Source organism: Rutidosis leptorrhynchoides, chromosome 10, assembly GCF_046630445.1.
Source record: "Rutidosis leptorrhynchoides isolate AG116_Rl617_1_P2 chromosome 10, CSIRO_AGI_Rlap_v1, whole genome shotgun sequence".
NCBI lineage: Eukaryota > Viridiplantae > Streptophyta > Magnoliopsida > Asterales > Asteraceae > Rutidosis > Rutidosis leptorrhynchoides.
In genome coordinates, this window is record NC_092342.1 from 161,195,081 (window position 1) to 161,208,703 (window position 13,623).

Here is a 13,623-nt window from a genome sequence, read left to right on the forward strand (position 1 = left end):
ACGCATACCTTCACAGGTTCTGCGTTAACATGGTGGAATACCTATCTAGAGCAAGTGGGACAAGATGATGCGTACGCACTACCGTGGTCAGCATTCAAGCACTTGATGAACGAGAAGTACTGTCCCAGAACCGAGGTCAATAAGCTCAAGACAGAACTTAGAAGGTTACGAACCCAAGGATTTGATATTACCACATACGAAAGACGATTCACATAATTGTGCCTATTGTGTCCGGGAGCGTTCGAAGATGAGGAAGAGAAGATCGACGCGTTTGTGAAAGGATTACCGGAAAGAATCCAAGAAGATATAAGTTCACACGAGCCCGCCTCCATACAACAGGCATGTAGAATGGCTCACAAACTAGTGAACCAGATTGAGGAAAGAATTAAAGAACAGACGCCTGAAGAGGCCAATGTGAAGCAAGTCAAAAGAAAGTGGGAGGAAAACGGTGATAAGAATCACCAATACAACAACAACAGCAATTACAATAATAATCGCAACAATTATCCTAACAATCGCAACATCAATCGCAACTACAACAAACGGCCCAACAACAACAACAACAACAATCATCCCAACAACAATAACAACCGCAACAACAACAACAATCAGAAGCAGCTATGCCAAAGGTGTGAAAAGTATCACTCGGGGTTCTGCACCAAATTTTGCAACAAATGTAAAAGAAATGGTCATAGCGCGGCGAAGTGTGAGGTCTACAGACCAGGGGTTAACAGAATGAAAGGAACAAATGGTGTCGGAACGAGTAATGGCGGAGCAAGTAGTGTCGGAGCAAGTTATGCCAATGTAGTTTGTTATAAATGTGGAAAACCGGGCCACATTATTAGAAATTGCCCGAACCAGGAGAACACGAATGGACAAGGCCGCGGAAGAGTTTTCAATATTAATGCGGCAGAGGCACAGGAAGACCCGGAGCTTGTTACGGGTACGTTTCTTATTGACAATAAATCTGCTTACATTTTATTTGATTCGGGTGCGGATAGAAGCTATATGAGTAGAGATTTTTGTGCTAAATTAAGTTGTCCATTGATGCCGTTGGATAGTAAATTTTTACTCGAATTAGCAAACAGTAAATTAATTTCAGCAGATAATATTTGCCGGAATCGAGAAATTAAACTGGGTAGCGAAATATTTAAGATTGATTTGATACCAGTAGAGTTAGGGAGTTTTGATGTAATAGTTGGCATGGACTGGCTGAAGAAGGTGAAAGCAGAGATCGTATGTTATAAAAATGCAATTCGCATTGTACGAGAAGAAGGAGAACCCTTAATGGTGTACGGAGAAAAGGGCAACATGAAGCTACATCTTATTAGTAATTTGAAGGCACAAAAACTAATAAGAAAAGGTTGCTATGCTGTTCTAGCACACGTCGAGAAAGTACAAACTGAAGAAAAGAGCATCAATGATGTTCCCGTCACAAAAGAATTTCCCAATGTATTTCCGAAAGAATTACCGGGACTACCTCCACATCGATCTATTGAATTTCAAATAGATCTTATACCAGGAGCTGCAACAATAGCTCGTGCTCCTTATAGACTCGCACCCAGCGAGATGAAAGAACTACAAAGCTAACTGCAAGAACTATTAGAATGTGGTTTCATTCGACCAAGCACATCACCATGGGGAGCTCCTGTTTTGTTTGTCAAGAAGAAGGATGGTACATTTAGGTTGTGTATTGACTACAGAGAGTTGAACAAACTTACCATCAAAAACCGTTATCCACTGCCGAGAATTAACGACTTATTTGATCAACTACAAGGCTCATCAGTTTATTCAAAGATCGATTTACGTTATGGATATCATCAAATGCGAGTAAAGGAGGATGATATTCCAAAAACTGCTTTTAGGACGCGTTATGGTCATTACGAGTTTATGGTTATGCCGTTTGGATTGACTAACGCACCAGCTGTGTTCATGGACCTTATGAATCGAGTGTGTGGGGCATATCTTGAAAAGTTTGTCATTGTTTTCATCGATGACATACTCATTTACTTAAAGAATGATCAAGAGCATGAAGAACATTTGAGAAAAGTGCTAGAAGTATTGAGGAAAGAAAAACTGTACGCTAAGTTTTCAAAGTGTGCATTTTGGTTGGAAGAAGTTCAATTCCTCGGTCACATAGTGAACAAAGAATGTATCCAGGTGAACCCGGCAAAGATCGAAACCGTTGAAAAGTGGAAAACCCCAAAAACTCCGAAGCATATATGAAATGTCCCGTTCTTATTGATTAAAAACGTACCATATTAATTGATTTCGTTGCGAGGTTTTGACCTCTATATGAGACGTTTTTCAAAGACTGCATTCATTTTAAAACAAACCATAACCTTTATTTCATCAATAAAGGTTTAAAAAGCTTTACGTAGATTATCAAATAATGATAATCTAAAATATTCTATTTACACATGACCATTACATAATGGTTTACCATACAAATATGTTACAACAAAATAAGTTTCTTGAATGCAGTTTTTACACAATATCATACAAGCATGGACTCCAAATCTCGTACTTATTTAAGTATGCGACAGCGGAAGCTCTTAATAATCACCTGAGAATAAACATGCTTAAAACGTCAACAAAAAATGTTGGTGAGTTATAGGTTTAACCTATATATATCAAATCGTAACAATAGACCACAAGATTTCATATTTCAATACACATCCCATACATAGAGATAAAAATCATTCATATGGTGAACACCTGGTAACCGACATTAACAAGATGCATATATAAGAATATCCCCATCATTCCGGGACACCCTTCGGATATGATATAAATTTCGAAGTACTAAAGTATCCGGTACTTTGGATGGGGTTTGTTAGGCCCAATAGATCTATCTTTAGGATTCGCGTCAATTAGGGTGTCTGTTCCCTAATTCTTAGATTATCAGACTTAATAAAAAGGGGCATATTCGATTTTGATAATTCAACCATAGAATGTAGTTTCACGTACTTGTGTCTATTTTGTAAATCATTTATAAAACCTGCATGTATTCTCATCCCAAAAATATTATATTTTAAAAGTGGGACTATAACTCACTTTCACAGATTTTTACTTCGTCGGGAAGTAAGACTTGGCCACTGGTTGATTCACGAACCTATAACAATATATACATATATATCAAAGTATGTTCAAAATATATTTACAACATTTTTAATATATTTTGATATTTTAAGTTTATTAAGTCAGTTGTCCTCGTTAGTAACCTACAACTAGTTGTCCACAGTTAGATGTACAGAAATAAATCGATAAATATTATCTTGAATCAATCCACGACCCAGTGTATACGTATCTCAGTATTGATCACAACTAAAACTATATATATTTTGGAATCAACCTCAACCCTGTATAGCTAACTCCAACATTCACATATAGAGTGTCTATGGTTGTTCCGAAATATATATAGATGTGTCGACATGATAGGTCGAAACATTGTATACGTGTCTATGGTATCTCAAGATTACATAATATACAATACAAGTTGATTAAGTTATGGTTGGAATAGATTTGTTACCAATTTTCACGTAGCTAAAATGAGAAAATTATCCAATCTTGTTTTACCCATAACTTCTTCATTTTAAATCCGTTTTGAGTGAATCAAATTGCTTTGGTTTCATATTGAACTCTATTTTATGAATCTAAACAGAAAAATTATAGGTTTATAGTCAGAAAAATAGGTTACAAGTCATTTTTGTAAAGGTAGTCATTTCAGTCGAAAGAACGACGTCTAGATGACCATTTTAGAAAACATACTTCCACTTTGAGTTTAACCATAATTTTTGGATATAATTTCATGTTCATAATAAAAATCATTTTCTCAGAATAACAACTTTTAAATCAAAGTTTATCATAGTTTTTAATTAACTAACCCAAAACAGCCCGCGGTGTTACTACGACGGTGTAAATCCGGTTTTACGGTGTTTTTCGTGTTTCCAGGTTTTAAATCATTAAGTTAGCATATCATATAGATATAGAACATGTGTTTAGTTGATTTTAAAAGTCAAGTTAGAAGGATTAACTTTTGTTTGCGAACAAGTTTAGAATTAACTAAACTATGTTCTAGTGATTATAAGTTTAAACCTTCGAATAAGATAGCTTTATATGTATGAATCGAATGATGTTATGAACATCAATACTACCTTAAGTTCCTTGGATAAACCTACTGGAAAATAGAAAAATGGATCTAGCTTCAACGGATCCTTGGATGGCTCGAAGTTCTTGAAGCAGAATCATGACACGAAAACAAGTTCAAGTAAGATCATCACTTGAAATAAGATTGTTATAGTTATAGAAATTAAACCAAAGTTTGAATATGATTATTACCTTGTATTAGAATGATAAACTACTGTAAGAAACAAAGATTTCTTGAGGTTGGATGATCACCTTACAAGATTGGAAGTGAGCTAGCAAACTTGAAAGTATTCTTGATTTTATGTAACTAGAACTTGTAGAATATATGAAGAACACTTAGAACTTGAAGATAGAACTTGAGAGAGATCAATTAGATGAAGAAAATTGAAGAATGAAAGTGTTTGTAGGTGTTTTTGGTCGTTGGTGTATGGATTAGATATAAAGGATATGTAATTTTGTTTTCATGTAAATAAGTCATGAATGATTACTCATATTTTTGTAATTTTATGAGATATTTCATGCTAGTTGCCAAATGATGGTTCCCACATGTGTTAGGTGACTCACATGGGCTGCTAAGAGCTGATCATTGGAGTGTATATACCAATAGTACATACATCTAAAAGCTGTGTATTGTACGAGTACGAATACGGGTGCATACGAGTAGAATTGTTGATGAAACTGAACGAGGATGTAATTGTAAGCATTTTTGTTAAGTAGAAGTATTTTGATAAGTGTATTGAAGTCTTTCAAAAGTGTATAAATACATATTAAAACACTACATGTATATACATTTTAACTGAGTCGTTAAGTCATCGTTAGTCGTTACATGTAAGTGTTGTTTTGAAACCTTTATGTTAACGATCTCAATTAATGTTGTTAACCCATTGTTTATTATATCTAATGAGATGTTAAATTATTATATTATCATGAAATTATGATATATTAATATATCTTAATATGATATATATACGTTTAAATGTCGTTACAACGATAATCGTTACATATATGTCTCGTTTCGAAATCCTTAAGTTAGTAGTCTTATTTATATGTATATAACTCATTGATAATATACTTATGGAGATACTTACTTATCATAATCTCATGTTAACCATATGTATATCCATATATATATCGTCATGTCGTTTTTACAAGTTTTAACGTTCGTGAATCGCCTGTCAACTTGGGTGGTCAATTGTCTATATGAAACATATTTCAATTAATCAATTCTTAACAAGTTTGATTGCTTAACATGTTGGAAACATTTAATCATGTAAATATAAATCTCAATTAATATATATAAACATGGAAAATTTCGGGTCACTACAGTACCTACCCGTTGTTGAATTTGGATGATCAGCGTAGCTCTTTTGTCGACTTTGGGCGGTTTTCAACCGTTGTTGAATTTGGATGATCTTCTCGGTAGTTTCTTGTATAATATCCGGACCCGTAATCTGTCTATCCCCCACTTCACTCCAACAAATCGGAGACCTGCAATTTCTACCATAAAGTGCTTCAAACGGCGCCATCTCAATGCTTGAATGGTAGCTGTTGTTGTAGGAAAATTCTGCTAATGGTAGATGTCGATCCCAACTGTTTTCGAAATCAATAACACATGCTCGTAGCATGTCTTCAAGCATTTGTATCGTCCTTTCGCTCTGCCCATCAGTTTGTGGATGATAGGCAGTACTCATGTCTAGACGAGTTCCTAATGCTTGCTGTAATGTCTGCCAGAATCTTGAAATAAATCTGCCATCCCTATCAGAGATAATAGAGATTGGTATTCCATGTCTGGAGACGACTTCCTTCAAATACAGTCGTGCTAACTACTCCATCTTGTCATCTTCTCTTATTGGCAGGAAATGTGCTGATTTGGTGAGACGATCAACTATTACCCAAATAGTATCAAAACCACTTGCAGTCCTTGGCAATTTAGTGATGAAATCCATGGTAATGTTTTCCCATTTCCATTCCAAAATTTCGGGTTGTTGAAGTAGACCTGATGGTTTCTGATGCTCAGCTTTGACCTTAGAACACGTCAAACATTCTCCTACGTATTTAGCAACATCGGCTTTCATACCCGGCCACCAAAAATGTTTCTTGAGATCCTTGTACATCTTCCCCGTTCCAGGATGTATTGAGTATCTGGTTTTATGAGCTTCTCTAAGTGCCATTTCTCTCATATCTCCAAATTTTGGTACCCAAATCCTTTCAGCCCTATACCGGGTTCCGTCTTCCCGAATATTAAGATGCTTCTCCGATCCTTTGGGTATTTCATCCTTTAAATTTCCCTCTTTTAAAACTCCTTGTTGTGCCTCCTATATTTGAGTAGTAAGGTTATTATGAATCATTATATTCATAGATTTTACTCGAACGGGTTCTCTGTCCTTCCTGCTCATGGCATCGGCTACCACATTTGCCTTTCCCGGGTGGTAACGAATCTCAAAGTCGTAATCATTCAATAATTCAATCCACCTACGCTGCCTCATATTCAGTTGTTTCTGATTAAATATGTGTTGAAGACTTTTGTGGTCGGTATATATAATACTTTTGACCCCATATAAGTAGTGCCTCCAAGTCTTTAATGCAAAAACAACCGCGCCTAATTCCAAATCATGCGTCGTATAATTTTGTTCGTGAATCTTCAATTGTCTAGACGCATAAGCAATCACCTTCGTTCGTTGCATTAATACACAACCGAGACCTTGCTTTGATGCATCACAATAAATTACAAAATCATCATTCCCTTCAGGCAATGACAATATAGGTGCCGTAGTTAGCTTTTTCTTCAATAACTGAAACGCTTTCTCTTGTTCATCATTCCATTCAAATTTCTTCCCTTTATGCGTTAATGCAGTCAAGGGTTTTGCTATTCTGGAAAAGTCTTGGATGAACCTTCTGTAGTAACCAGCTAGTCCTAAAAACTGGCGTATGTGTTTCGGAGTTTTCGGGGTTTCCCACTTTTCAACAGTTTCTATCTTTGCCGGATCCACCTTAATACCTTCTTTGTTCACTATGTGACCGAGGAATTGAACTTCTTCCAACCAAAATGCACACTTTGAAAACTTAGCGTACAATTCTTCCTTCCTCAATACTTCTAACACCTTTCTCAAATGTTCACCGTGTTCTTGGTCATTCTTTGAGTAAATAAGTATGTCATCAATGAAAACAATGACAAACTTGTCAAGGTATGGTCCACACACTCGGTTCATAAGGTCCATGAACACAGCTGGTGCATTAGTTAAACCAAACGGCATGACCATAAACTCGTAATGACCGTAACGTGTTCTGAAAGCAGTCTTTGGAATATCATCTTCTTTCACCCGCATTTGATGATACCCGGAACGTAAGTCAATCTTTGAATAAACAGACGAGTCTTGTAGTTGATCAAATAAGTCGTCGATTCTCGATAGTGGGTAGCGGTTCTTGATGGTAAGTTTGTTCAACTCTCGGTAGTCGATACACAACCTGAATGTACCATCTTTCTTCTTGACAAACAAAACAGGAGCTCCCCACGGTGATGTACTTGGTCGAATGAAACCACGCTCTAAAAGTTCTTGTAATTGGCTTTGCAGTTCTTTCATCTCGCTGGGTGCGAGTCTGTAAGGAGCACGAGCTATTGGTGCAGCTCCTGGTACAAGATCTATTTGAAATTCAACGGATCACTGTGGGGGTAATCCCAGTAATTCTTTCGGAAATACATCGGGAAATTCTTTTGCAATGGGAACATCATTGATGCTCTTTTCTTCAGTTTGTACTTTCTCGACGTGTGCTAGAACAGCATAGCAACCTTTTCTTATTAGTTTTTGTGCCTTCAAATTAATAATAATATGTAGCTTCGTGTTGCCCTTTTCTCCGTACACCATTAAGGGTTTTCCTTTTTCTCGTATAATGCGAATTGCATTTTTGTAACAAACGATCTCTGCTTTCACTTCTTTCAACCAGTCCATACCGATTATCACATCAAAACTCCCTAATTCTACTGGTATCAAATCAATCTTAAATGTTTCGCTAACCAGTTTAATTTCTCGATTCCGACATATATTATCTGCTGAAATTAATTTACCATTTGCTAATTCGAGTAAAAATTTACTATCCAAAGGCGTCAATGGACAACTTAATTTAGCACAAAAATCTCTACTCATATAGCTTCTATCCGCACCCGAATCAAATAAAACGTAAGCAGATTTATTGTCAATAAGAAACGTACCCGTAACAAGCTCCGGGTCTTCCTGTGCCTCTGCCGCATTAATATTGAAAACTCTTCCGCGGCCTTGTCCATTCGTGTTCTCCTGGTTCGGGCAATTTCTAATAATGTGGCCCGATTTTCCACATTTATAACAAACTACATTGGCATAACTTGCTCCGACACTACTTGCTCCACCATTACTCGTTCCGACACCATTTGTTCCTTTCGTTCTATTAACCCCTGGTCCGTAGACCTCACACTTTGCCGCGCTATGACCATTTCTTTTACACTTGTTGCAAAATTTGGTGCAGAACCCCGAGTGATACTTTTCACACCTTTGGCATAGCTGCTTCTGATTGTTGTTGTTGTTGCGGTTATTATTGTTGTTCGGATGATTGTTGTAGTTACTGTTGTTGTTGTTGTTGTTGTTGTTGGGCCGTTTGTTGTAGTTGCGATTGATGTTGCGATTGTTGGGATAATTGTTGCGATTATTGTTGTAATTGCTGTTGTTGTTGTATTGGTGATTCTTATCACCGTTTTCCTCCCACTTTCTTTTGACTTGCTTCACATTGGCCTCTTCAGCAGTCTGTTCTTTAATTCTTTCTTCAATCTGGTTCACTAGTTTGTGAGCCATTCTACATGCCTGTTGTATGGAGGCGGGCTCGTGTGAACTTATATCTTCTTGAATTCTTTCCGGTAATCCTTTCACAAACGCGTCGATCTTCTCTTCCTCATCTTCGAATGCTCCCGGACACAATAGGCACAATTCTGTGAATCGTCTTTCGTACGTGGTAATATCAAATCCTTGGGTTCGTAACCCTCTAAGTTCTGTCTTGAGCTTATTGACCTCGGTTCTGGGACGGTACTTCTCATTCATCAAGTGCTTGAATGCTGACCATGGTAGTGCGTACGCATCGTCTTGTCCCACTTGCTCTAGATAGGTATTCCACCATGTTAATGCAGAACCTGTGAAGGTATGCATAGCGTACTTCACTTTGTCCTCTTCAGTACACTTACTTATGGCAAACACCGATTCGACCTTCTCGGTCCACAGTTTCAATCCGATCGGTCCTTCGGTTCCATCAAATTCCAAAGGTTTGCAGGCAGTGAATTCTTTGTAGGTGCATCCTACACGATTTCCTGTATTGCTAGATCCAAGGTTATTGTTGGTATGTAGCGCAGCCTGTACTGCGGCTATGTTTGAAGCTAGAAAAGTACGGAATTCCTCTTCATTCATATTCACGGTGTGTCGAGTAGTCGGTGTCATTTCCTTCAAAATAGTCAAATGGAACAAGTTAATCATACAGAATATTAAGAGTAGTTAATAGTATTTCGTAGCATAATATGAACTCATTTATAAAAGCTTTTTCTTCATATTAGCGTTTTATAAGTTTAAATTCGGGTAGTACCTACCCGTTAAGTTCATACTTAGTAGCTAATATACAATTCAACTACTACAATTGTATATGAAAAACTGTTTATAATAATATTTCGCGTTCAAATTTTTACACAATATTTTACAAACTTACAATACCGCTTATTTTACATATAGCATGAAATATAGCACACAATAAATTTGATACAAGATGGTTGTGAAGATAATTCTAGCTAGTACACAAGTCGTTCAGCAAAGGCAATAAAGACACGTAATTCATACGTCCAGAAACAAGTCATGCATTCTGGTTTTACTAGGATTACTTCCCATCCTTGGTCTTGTGGAACATAACCGTTATGGCCGTTGATAAGACAGCATGTTGTAACGTCGTCAAAGGGATGAGGGTTACGTAATGTCCAACAGTCCCGTAACAATCTTAAAACCTCATTTCTTACCCCAATTACCGACTCCGTCACTTGTGGGAACGTGTTGTTTAATAGTTGTAGCCCGATGTTCTTGTTCTCACTTTGGTGAGAAGCGAACATTACTAATCCGTAAGCATAACATGCTTCTTTATGTTGCATGTTAGCCGCTTTTTCTAAATCACGAGGTCCAATATTCGGATATATTAAGTCAAAATAATTTCTTAACCCATTGCGTAAAATAGCATTTGGGTTCCCCGCAATATATGCGTCAAAGTAAACACATCGTAACTTATGGATTTCCCAATGTGATATCCCCCATCTTTCAAACGAAAGCCTTTTATAAACCAAGGCATTCTTGGAACGTTCTTCGAATGTCTTACAAACTGATCTCGCCTTAAATAGTTGTGCCGAGGAATTCTGACCGACTCTAGACAGGATTTCATCAATCATGTCTCCGGGTAGATCTCTTAAAATATTGGGTTGTCTATCCATTTTGTGTTTTTATACTGTAAAATAGACAAGAGTTAGATTCATAAAAAAATACTTATTAATACAAGCAATTTTTACATATATCATAAAGCATAAGCACACTATATTACATATATTACACCACACGAATACAACTATCTTATTCCGACTCGCTCGTTTCTTCTTGTTCGGTTTTGGTTCGTTTTGCCAAGTTTCTAGGGATATATGATGTTCCCCTAATACGAGCCGTCGTTGTCCACATTGGTTTAGAAAACCTGGTGGTTTAGAGATTCCCGGGTCATTGTTACAACTTAAGGACTTCGGGGGTTGACGATACATATAAAGTTCATCGGGGTTGGAATTAGATTTCTCTATTTTTATGCCCTTTCCCTTATTATTTTCTTTTGCCTTTTTAAATTCAGTAGGGGTAATTTCTATAACATCATCGGAATTCTCGTCGGAATCCGATTCATCGGAGAATTGGTAATCCTCCCAATATTTTGCTTCCTTGGCGGAAACACCATTGACCATAATTAACCTTGGTCGGTTGGTTGAGGATTCTCTTTTACTTAACCGTTTTATTATTTCCCCCACCGGTTCTATTTCTTCTTCCGGTTCCGATTCTTCTTCCGGTTCCGATTCTTCTTCCGGTTCCGACTCTTCTTCCGGTTCCTCTTCGGGAACAATCAGTCCACGAATCATTCCAATTTACATTTGACTCTTCATTATTATTAGGTGAGTCAATGGGACTTGTTCTAGAGGTAAACATCTATCACATAATATCAAACACGTTAAGAGATTAATTTATCACATAATATTCATATGTTAAAAATATATAGTTTCCAACAAAAATGTTAAGCAATCATTTTTAAAGAAAACACGGTCGAAGTCCAGACTCACTAATGCATCCTAACAAACTCGATAAGACACACTAATGCAAATTTTCTGGTTCTCTAAGACCAACGCTCGGATACCAACTGAAATGTCCCGTTCTTATTGATTAAAAACGTACCATATTAATTGATTTCGTTGCGAGGTTTTGACCTCTATATGAGACGTTTTTCAAAGACTGCATTCATTTTAAAATAAAAAATAACCTTTATTTCATCAATAAAGGTTTAAAAAGCTTTACGTAGATTATCAAATAATGATAATCTAAAATATTCTATTTACACACGACCATTACATAATGGTTTACAATACAAATATGTTACAACAAAATAAGTTTCTTGAATGCAATTTTTACACAATATCATACAAGCATGGACTCCAAATCTCGTCCTTATTTAAGTATGCGACAGCGGAAGCTCTTAATAATCACCTGAGAATAAACATGCTTAAAACATCAACAAAAAATGTTGGTGAGTTATAGGTTTAACCTATATATATCAAATCGTAACAATAGACCACAAGATTTCATATTTCAATACACATCCCATACATAGAGATAAAAATCATTCATATGGTGAACACCTGGTAACCGACATTAACAAGATGCATATATAAGAATATCCCCATCATTCCGGGACACCCTTCGGATATGATATAAATTTCGAAGTACTAAAGCATCCGGTACTTTAGATGGGGTTTGTTAGGCCCAATAGATCTATCTTTAGGATTCACATCAATTAGGGTGTCTGTTCCCTAATTCTTAGATTACCAGACTTAATAAAAAGGGGCATATTCGATTTCGATAATTCAACCATAGAATGTAGTTTGACGTACTTGTGTCTATTTTGTAAATCATTTATAAAACCTGCATGTATTCTCATCCCAAAAATTTAGATTTTAAAAGTGGGACTATAACTCACTTTCACAGATTTTTACTTCGTCGGGAAGTAAGACTTGGCCACTGGTTGATTCAAGAACCTATAACAATATATACATATATATCAAAGTATGTTCAAAATATATTTACAACACTTTTAATATATTTTGATGTTTTAAGTTTATTAAGTCAGCTGTCCTCGTTAGTAACCTACAACTAGTTGTCCACAGTTAGATGTACAGAAATAAATCTATAAATATTATCTTGAATCAATCCACGACCCAGTGTATACGTATCTCAGTATTGATCACAACTCAAACTATATATATTTTGGAATCAACCTCAACCCTATATAGCTAACTCCAACATTCACATATAGAGTGTCTATGGTTGGTCCGAAATATATATAGATGTGTCGACAAAATAGGTCGAAATATTGTATACGTGTCTATGGTATCTCAAGATTACATAATATACAATACAAGTTGATTGAGTTATGGTTGGAATAGATTTGTTACCAATTTTCACGTAGCTAAAATGAGAAAATTATCCAATCTTGTTTTACCCATAACTTCTTCATTTTAAATCCGTTTTGAGTGAATCAAATTGCTATGGTTTCATATTGAACTCTATTTTATGAATCTAAACAGAAAAATTATAGGTTTATAGTCCGAAAAATAAGTTACAATTCGTTTTTGTAAAGGTAGTCATTTCAGTCGAAAGAACGACGTCTAGATGACCATTTTAGAAAACATACTTCCACTTTGAGTTTAACCATAATTTTTGGATATAATTTCATGTTCATAATAAAAATCATTTTCTCAGAATAAAAACTTTTAAATCAAAGTTTATCATCATTTTTAATTAACTAACCCAAAACAGCCCGCGGTGTTACTACGACGGCGTAAATCCGGTTTTACGGTGTTTTTCGTGTTTCCAGGTTTTAAATAATTAAGTTAGCATATCATATAGATATAGAACATGTTTTTAGTTGATTTTAAAAGTCAAGTTAGAAGGATTAACTTTTGTTTGCGAACAAGTTTAGAATTAACTAAACTATGTTCTAGTGATTACAAGTTTAAACCTTCGAATAAGATAGCTTTATATGTATGAATCAAATGATGTTATGAACATCATTACTACCTTAAGTTCCTTGGATAAACCTACTGGAAAAGAGAAAAATGGATCTAGCTTCAACGGATCCTTGGATGGCTCGAAGTTCTTGAAGCAGAATCATGACACGAAAACAAGT